General features: G+C 39.6%; 1 non-coding gene across 1 annotated transcript; it reads right to left on the reverse strand.

The window, feature by feature from the left end:
- Positions 1 to 9,045: 9,045 nt before the first annotated feature.
- Positions 9,046 to 9,248, reverse strand: LOC138999036 (small nucleolar RNA SNORA74). The gene has a single exon (XR_011469304.1). It is a non-coding gene; the product is annotated as a small nucleolar RNA SNORA74 (small nucleolar RNA).
- Positions 9,249 to 9,774: the final 526 nt, after the last annotated feature.

Here is a 9,774-nt window from a genome sequence, read left to right on the forward strand (position 1 = left end):
TATCTGGGTAAGAGGTGGAATAAATAGAAAATTTCACCAAGTTAAAATATGTGGTATGTTGACTGGGTGAAGTTGGAAGTTATGTTGGAGAAATCGAAAAGGCCCTCCCTGTAGGGATAAACAGATCTCCTGGGCTGGACGATGGGGAGATGGGTTGTGAGGCCGTTGTCTCTGAGTTGTCCCCTAACCCACCCTCAAGAACTTTTGAGGTCTCTGTTACAGCTCCGTGATGTGGGCCTGAAAATCTAGCTTAGACAGTGCTCTCAATGTCCAGCTGCCTAAGGTCCCAATGCACTTTTGAAGATGCAAACCATCTTCTTTGACTGAGGTGCTTTACTGTACGATGGCTGAACCATAGCTCAAATTTCTAGGTATTCCTAGCCTTCTTGTGGGATAGGGCTTCTCCTTCTCTCACTGTGCTACCTAGAAAAGAATCCATATTTCCCAATATTTTGGAAACAGGTATATCAATTAGATAAGTAAACCAGAGTTTCTGAGAGATATTAAATCCTTCTTTATACATAGATGCTTTCAAAGCTATCAATTGCCCTTTAAGTACTGCTTTTGCTGAATCTTGCAAACTTTTAGTTGCATTTTTATTTAGTTTAAAATTCTTTTTTTATTTGAGACCGCTTCCTTGACATATGTGTATTGTTTAATTTCCAAACATTTCAGAATATGCCAGCTATCTATCTGTTATTTATTTCTCGTTCAATTCCATTATGATCTGAAAGCATACTTTGTATGATTTCTATTCTTTTATATTTGTTAAAGTGTGTCTTGTAGCCCAGAGTATGGTCTCTCTTGGTGAATGTTCCATATGAGCTTAATAAGAATGTGTATTGCGTTGTTGGATGAAGTGTTCTATAATTATCACTTAGATAAAATTGATATTTCTTTTTAGTCCTTTCTTACTCAGCAGTTAGCCAAATGTAGGAAGCATTGGTAGAATATGTTCATATCAGGAGGTGAAATAAAACAGATGAGTTAGTTTTGTGCAATGTCTTCACTATTCTAGTAATAATAAATACACGCGTGAGCTACAAAATATGAATTGTGGAGTTAAGTACTTGATTAATTGCATGAGTTAAGTACTCTTATGGTTACATTTAAAACTGGCATCCAACAACATAAAGTTGAATGAATAGTAAAAGGTGTGCTAATAATTTAAGATTTTAATTCCTCCTTATGTAGAATGACATTAAATAGAAAATAAAAAATACCACGATGAGTCAAAAGAGAAACCATAGAGGGGGGAAAAAGCTTTATATTTTATTACTTTAAAAATATCTATATTTTTATTGATCACAGAGAGAGACAGATACATCAATGATGAGAGAGAATCATCAATCACCTGCCTCCTGTATACCCCACACTGGAGATTGAGCCCACAACCCAGGCATGTGCCTAGACCAGGAATCAAACCATGACCTCCTGGTTCGTAGATCGACGCTCAGCCACTGAACCATTTTAAATGGCATTTTCCCCTGCTTTTAGAACAAGTGTCAAAATGAATAATGTTTTCATTTTTTACTGGGCCCCACAAATGTAAATGGCCTTAGAAGGAATGTTCTAAAACTAGCATCATTAGCTGCTATACTGTATCACATCCCCAAGACAAGTCCCATTTCCAAAGCCACTGCATGTACATTGGTTTGAAGGGCTGTGTTGACCACCATTACCTCTCTTACTAGGTGCTTATGAGAATTAAATGAACATGCTGAGTAACCCTTATATATCTATACTCATCGAAGGAATTATGACTCTTATCACACACACATGAACAGTAAAGGGTAAAACTGTCATTGCCTCCCAGGTTGAACCAGTCATGGGAGAAACCTATGAGCAGGGCTGGTGGCTTGTGGATCAGCGGAGACCAGCTACTCTCTACTTCAAGCCTGTCATGAAGAGTTCATCCAATCCACAGAGGTTTGTGGAGAAGTGGCTTCCTGTCAGATCAAAAGAATAGGAATGAGAGTGCTGCCCAGAAGGTTGGAGAGAAATGACAAGCACCTTATTGATTTTTCACAGAGAGGAAGGGAGAGAGACAGAGAGCTAGAAACATTGATCAGCTGCCTCCTGCACATCCCCCACTGGGGACGCGCCCGCAACCCAGGCACATGCCCTTGACCGGAATCCACCCTGGGACCCCTCAGTCCGCAGGCCGACGCTCCATCCACTGAGCCAAACCGGTTTTGGCTCTCAATATCATCTTATAAAAATCTCACAACCAGGATTATGACAGTGACCCAACCACCCATGTAGAGCAGATGGAGAACAGCTCTACCCAATTCTCCCGCACCCAGGACAGTGCCTTCTATTTTTTTTTTTTTTTGGTATATCTTTATCACAGTAAAATATACACAATGAAATTTACCATTTTAACTATTTTTCAGGGTGCAGTCCAGTGGTGTTAAGTACATTCATATTGTTGTGCTGCCGTCACCACCATCATCTCCATCACTGTTCTCATCTTCTCCAACTGAAGCTCTGTCCCCACTAAACAACAACTCTGCATCCACTCCCCCGTCCCTGGTCCCCTCCCTCTTACCTCTGTCTCTATGACTCTGATGGCTCTAGGGACCTCAGGTGAGTGGAATCACACAATATTTGTCCTTTTGTGACTGGCTTGTTTCACTGAGCATCACGTCTGCAGGGTCCATCCAGGTTGTAGCATGTGTCACAATGGCCTATTTTTCGAAATTGAATTTATTGGGGTGAGATTGGTAATGAAATCATGTAGCTTTCAGGTATACAGTTCTATAATACATCATCTGTATGTTGATTTCTGTGTCTCACCACCCTCCCCCCTGCCCCCAGGTCAGGTCTCCTTCCATCACAATTTATCCTTTCTAAACCCTCTTCTCCCCACACCCCTTTCTCCCTGATAATCACCAAACTGCTGTCTGTGTCTATGAGTTTTTTTCTGTGCTTAATCCCTTCACCTTTTTCACCTAGTCCCCCAACCTCCCTCCCCTCTGACAGCTGTCAGTCAGTTTTCTATATCTATGAGCCTGTTTCTATTTTGATTGTAGTTTATTTTGTTCACTAGATTCCACATATAAGTGAAACCATAAGGAACTTGTATTTCTCTGACTGGCTTACTTCACTTCACTTAGCATAATACTCACCAGCTCCATCCATGCTGTTGCAAAAGTTAAGATTTCCTTCGTGTCCTGTGTGTGTGTGTGTGGGTGAGTAGTATTCCGTTCTGTTAATGTACCACAGCTTTTTCTCCACTAATCTGCTGCCGGGCACTTGGGCTGCTGTGAAATCTTTGCTAATGTAAATAATGCTGCAATGAACATAGGGCTGCATATATCCTTTCAGATCAGTGTTTCAGGTTTCTGCAGTTATATTCTCAGAAGTGGAAATGCTAGGTCATAAAGCAGTTCTCTTTTTAATTTTTGAGGTAACTTCATACTGCTTTCCATAATGGTTGCACCAATCTGCATTCCCACCCAGAGTACAGGAGAGTTCCCTTTTCTCCACATATTCACCAGCACTTGATGTTTATTGATTTATTGATGACAGCCATTCTGACAGATGTGAGGTGATACCTCACTGTGATTTTAATTTCTATTTCTGTAGTGATTAGTGATGCTCTGCATCTTTTTATTTGTGTAATACTCATCTGCAGGTCCTCATTGGAGAAGTGTCTGTTTAGGTTCTTTGCTCATTTTTAAATTGGATTGATTTTTTTAAGATGTTGAGTTTTATAACTTCTTCACAAATTTTGTATATTAAGCCCTTATCAGATGTATCCTTGGCAAATATGTTCTCCCATTCAATGGGTTGTCTTTTCATTTTGTTGATGGTTTCCTTTGCTGTGCAATAACTTTTTAGTTTGATGTAGTCCCATTTGTTTAGTTTTTCTTTTGCTTCCCTTACCCAAATAGAGATATCAGAATAAAAAATATTGCTATGAAAATTTATTGCCTTTATTTTCTTCTAGAATTTTTATGGTTTCAAATCTTACTTTCATTTCTTTAATCCATTCTGAGTTTATTCTTCAATATGGTGTAAGAAGGTAGTCTGCATTCATTTATTTTTCTACATACTTGTCCAATTTTCCCAATAGCATTTATTGAGTGGACTATCTTTACCACATTGTATGTTCTTGTGTCCTTTGTCAAATATTAATTTACCATAAATTTATGGGTTTATTTCTGGGCTTTTTATTCTGTTCCAATGATCTATATGTCTGTTTTATGCCAGTACCATGCTATATTTATTACTATGGCCTTTTAGTATAGTTTGTTATCAGGTAGCATGATTCCTCCAACTTTGCTGTTCTTTCTCAAGATCACTGTGGCTATTGGCTTGGTTTTATATTCTTTGATTTGTTTGTGTGTGTGTGTGTGTGTGTGTGTGTGTGTTTGTGTGTGTGTGTGTTGGGGTTTTTTTTTTGTACTTCCATATAAATTTTTGTGGTATTTGTTGTAGCTCTCTGAAATACATCATTGGACATTTTAATGTTGGTAATTCTTCCTATCTTTGAACACAATATATGCTTTTACTTATTTGTATCTTCTGCAACTTCTTCCTTCCTTCATTTCTTTCATTTTCTTCTTTCATTTTCTTCTTTCTTTCTTTCTTTTGTTCTTTCTATCTACGTGATGTTTATTATGTTGAGGTGTATTCCCTCTATTCACATTTTGCTGCAAGTTGTTATAATGAAAAGGTGTTTTGTGGAATGCTCTTTCTGCATCTATTGTTATAACCATGTGATTTTTATTCCTTATTTTGTTTATGCTGTATCATGTATTTTATGTGCAGATACTGTACCAAGCTTGCATCCCCGGAATAAATCCCACTTCATCATGTTGTGTAATCTTTTTAATGTATTACTGGATCCAGTTTGCCAATATTTTGTTGAGGATTTTAGCATCTATGTTCATCAGGGATATTGGCCTATAATTTTGTTTCTTTGTAAAGTCTTATTCTGGTTTGGGGATTAGGATAATGCTGGACTCATAAAATGAGCTTGGATATCTTCCCTTGTCTTGAGTGTTTTGGATGAGTTTGAGGAGAACAGGTATTAGTTCTTCTCTGAATGTTTGATGAAATACACTGTGAAGCCATCCAGTCCAGTATCTGGGTTTGTTGAGAAGTTATTTTTTCTTTTAATCCTCACCAAGGATATATTTTCCAATGAATTTTTTTTTTTTTTTTAGAGAAGAGGGAAGGAGGGAGGGTGGGAGGGGAAAGAGGGAGAGAGAGAGAGAGAGAGAGACATCAATGTGAAGCACACAAATCAAATGGTTGTCTCTCTCACACACACACACACCTCAACAGGGGGCAGGGGTGAACCTGCAACCCAGGTACGTGCCTTTGACGGGGAATCGAACCCATGATCCTTTGGTGCGTGGACCATAGCTCTAACCACTGACACACAATGGCCCGTGCTTCATAGATCACTTGTTTGTTTTTTACTGTTTTGTTTATTTCTGCTCTGATCTTTATTATTTCTTTATTATTCTCACTTTGTGGTGTCTTTTTTGTAGTTTTTTTTTTTTTTTTTTTTTTGCACTAGTTCCTCTAAGTGTAAAGTTAGATGATGTATTTCAGATTTTTCTTGTTTCTTGAGGTAGGCCTGTAATGTTATGAATTTCCCTCTTAGGACTGCTTATGCTGTGTTCCATAGAGTTAGGATTGTTGTCCTCTCATTTCCATGTGTTTCAAGGTATCATTTGATTATGTCTTTGATCTCATTGTTAACCATTCATTGTTTAGTAACATGTTAATTAGCCTCCAAGACTTTCTGTGTTTTGCAGATTTATCTTTTTCTTTTTCTGTTTTTTTTTTTCAATCCTATATTATTCATTTTTAGTGTGGTCAAATAAATATAAGATTTAGAGTTTTAACCACAGTTAAGTATACATTATGTATATTGACATGCAATTCTCGCCACTGTGTATCTCCAGATTTTTATTTTATTTTTTTGCTTTTCATTGCTTTTATTTCTCTGTTAATAAATTTATTGGGGCAGGGTGGTTTTAGGTGTGTACAATTAAGTAATAGATCACCTGTATATCGGTTTTTTCTCAGTGACTTCCAGTTGTATACAGTTATGGTCAGATAAGATTCCTGATATGATTTCATTCTTCTTAAATTTCCTGAGACTGGTTTTTGTGTCCTAACATGTGGTGTATCCTAGAACATGTTGTACATCCACTTAAAAAGAATGTATATTCTACTGCTTCTGGGTGAAATGCTCTGAAGATACCAATTAAATCCATTTGATCTAGTGTGTTATTTAAGACTACTCTTTCCTTCTTGATTTTCTGTGTGGAAAATCCAGCCATTGATGCCAAGGTGGTATTAAAATGCCCTACTATGAGTATATTATTGTTTAACTCTCCATTTATGTACATCAGGACTTGATTTACACATTTAGGTGCTCTTATGTTGAGGAAATACATGTTTGCAAGGGTTATATCCTCTTGTTGGATTGCTCCCTTTATCATTATGTGGTGTCCTTCCTTATTGCTCAATATAGCCTTTGTTTTAAAGTCTATTTTGTCAGCTATAGGTATTACCTCCCCAGCTTTTTTTTCGTTTGTATTTGCATGAAATATCTTTTGCCATCTCCTTGCTTTTTGTCTGTATATCTTTCATTCTGAGGTAGGTCTCTTATTGACTGCATATCTATGGTTCTTGTTTTCTTATCGATTCAGCTATCATGCCTTTTAATTGAAGCAGTTAAGCCACTTACATTTAAAGTGATTATTCATAGATATGTTTTATTCTTTTAACTCTTGTTTCCCTTTTATTCCTTCTTGATAGTTCTTATACTAATGTTTGGTGGTAACACACTTCTTTGCTGTTTCTTGTCTGCGAAGCTCTTTATTTCTCCATCCATTTTAAATCACAGCCTTGCTGAGGAAAGTAGTCTTGGTTGAAGGTCCTAGCTTTTCATTACTTTGAATATTTTGTGCCAACCCCTACTGACCTGGTATGTTTCTGCAGAGAAACAAGCTGACAATCTTATGGGAGCTCCCTTGTAGGTAACTGACTGTCTTTATCTTGTTGCTTTTAAGATGTCCTGTCTTTAATCTTTGTTATTTTAATTATGATGTGTCTTGGTGTCGTGTTTTTTTGAGTTCATCTCCTTTGGGACTCTGAACTTCCTGTACTTGTGTCTTTTCCTTCACCAGCTTAGGGAAGTGTTCGGTCATTATTTCTTTTAATAGGCTGTAGTCCCTTAATCTTTCTTTTCTCCTTCTTGTACTCCTGTAATGTGGATGTTATGCTTCATGTTGTCCCAAAAGTCCCCTAAACAGTCCTCATTTTTAAAAATCATGTTTTTCTTTTTTCTGCTTTTGTCTTCTGTGACCTTCTCTTCCAAATCACTAATTTGATTCTCTGCTTCATCCAACTATTTATTTCCTCTAGTGTATTCTTCATTGCAGAGGTTGTACTCTTTATTTCTGACTGGATCTTTTATATGGCTTAAATGTTCTTTTTCATGCCTACTATCAGTTTTCAAGTTCCCACTGATTTCATCCATTCTTTGCCTAACTTCTATTCACATCCTTACAACCATTTTTTTTTAAAACACCCTGTATCTGGTATATTGCTTGCCTTCACTTCATTTAGCATTTTTTCTGGATGTGTCTCCTGTTCTTAAATTCGGGGCATGTTTCTTTGCATTTTGGCTGCCTCTGTGTGTTTGTTTCTTTGTATTAGAACCCAAGTCTTGGTAGTGTGACTTTGTGTAGTAGGTGTCCTGTGGATCCCAGTGGCAAGGTTTTCTTGATCACCTGAGTTGAGTGCTCCAGGGATGTCCCATGTATGTTATGTGAACCTTCCTGTGGTGGTTGATTCTTGATGGCTATTGGCCCATGCATGTATTGAGTCGATGCTCAGGCTAGTTGGTTGGGACCAGTGTACCCTGCCTACAGTGCAGTGTATGAGCTGCTGACAGGTGTTGACCAGGTGGAGCGATTTTCATCTCAGCAGGTTCTGGTGCCTGCCTAGATCTCTCTTTGGATATGCAGCTTGTGAGGCTAATTGTATCCTGCTCTGATGTGCTTGGAAGCTGCCACTGGGCTTGTTGGTCCTGGGACTTCCTGGGAGGGACTCTGGTGCTGAACAATGTCAGATGCTTTATGTGACTGGCCCAGGGCAATCGATTTGCATCTACAAAGCAATTCACAATGTGTGACAGCCTCTACGGAGGCTGAGTGAGGACAGGAGGGTCCAAGCAGGGCACCAAAGCTGGCTTTTACTAGCATTGAGCCTGGGGACAGGTCAGCAAAAGTCCCAGAGCACACCATGCTCTGCCTCCCTGTCTGCCTCCATCTGCTGGGTGCCTGTTAGTCTCAGTGAATGAAAGAGTCTCTGGAAGCATTCAAGTTGCATGAGGTAGGTGCTCAGGGAGTCCCCAGGTAGAGGTGAGTGGTGTACACCAGATTGATGCAGGTTCAAGCTCAGTGTCAGTGTTGGGTCTGAGGCCACTCAGCAAATGTCCCAGGGTATACCAGGTCCAGCTGCCACCTGCTGGGTCCTCACACATCTTTGAGCAGTGTACAGAAGACACAGACCTGGTGTTGTTTGTAGGAGGAGAAGGAAAAAGTCAAAAGAGGCTGCTTCCCAGGATTTAAGATGTCTGGGATCTGTAGTCTGAGATCAGCCCTGTGAGCTTAAGGGCTTTGCAGAGGGTCTGTGGATTCTCAAAGGCCAGAGAGCTGCTTCCTGTTGTGGCTGATTCATGGGTCCCCTGGGATGCCACAGGGGAGCGAGAGCATGGCAGGATCATGCAGGTGTGATGCCCTCATCAGGTAGTGAAAAGTAGAGTCCCCTCATGGGTGGCTGATTTCAGCAGATTCATCCCTCGATTTCTATCCTAAGAGAACTGGAGCTCTCTCCAGACTTCCGATCACATGCATGCTCACTGGCTTCCTGAGCAGCACTGTCCCTGCCTTCTTTCCTCAAGGCTGGATGAGCCAGGCTGGCTGGAGTGTAGGGAAGGGAGGATAGAGGTCCATTTGGTGGGTCGAAATGCTGTTAGAATCTTTAAGGCTTAAATTTATTTTTTTCTGTGTCTACTCCCACACTACAAGTAAGCAGCCAAAGTGATGCTTAGCTCACTCTCAAGGAAGCACAGTACTGCCTTGTACCAGTGCCACACGTCACCAGCACAGGGAAGGGAGCAACTGGAGGAAGAAGACAGGGCATTCCTCTCCCAGCAGTGTAACACCCTCACAGGCATGATTCTGTCTGGAGAGCTGACCCCTGCTGGAGCGCTTAAGGCTTTTAGGCACAGAGTGAAATGATCTGATTTATATTTTTTAAAGATCACTCTGATTTGTATTTTTATTTTTATTAAAAATTGTTTTACTACTTTAATTTTTTTTCAATTAGGGATGACATTCAATATTAGTTTCAAGTGTACAAAAGAGTGGTTAGACATTTATATAACATATAAAATCATCTCCTGATAAGCCTAGCATGGGCTATCTTTGAAAAGGGTATTAATCCTATTCATGAGGGCTCCACCCTCATGACCTAATCAACCTCAAAAGACCCACCTTTTACTTATTTTTCATCAACCTTATTTGTGTGACATTCATTAATAAAATTGCATAGGTCGGGTGTGCAATTCTATAATGCATCATCTGTATATTGGATTGTGTGTTCACTGCCTTCAAGTCTCCTTCCATCACCATTTATCCCCCCCCATGCCCTCTTCTCCCTCCCCCACCTGTCACCCACCAACCCTACCTCCTACTCCCCACATGCCACCCCCACCTGCCACCCCACACCCCA

Source organism: Myotis yumanensis, unplaced genomic scaffold (assembly GCF_028538775.1).
Source record: "Myotis yumanensis isolate MYYU_CA2020_CCGP unplaced genomic scaffold, mMyoYum1.0.hap1 SCAF_21, whole genome shotgun sequence".
NCBI classification, from domain to species: domain Eukaryota; kingdom Metazoa; phylum Chordata; class Mammalia; order Chiroptera; family Vespertilionidae; genus Myotis; species Myotis yumanensis.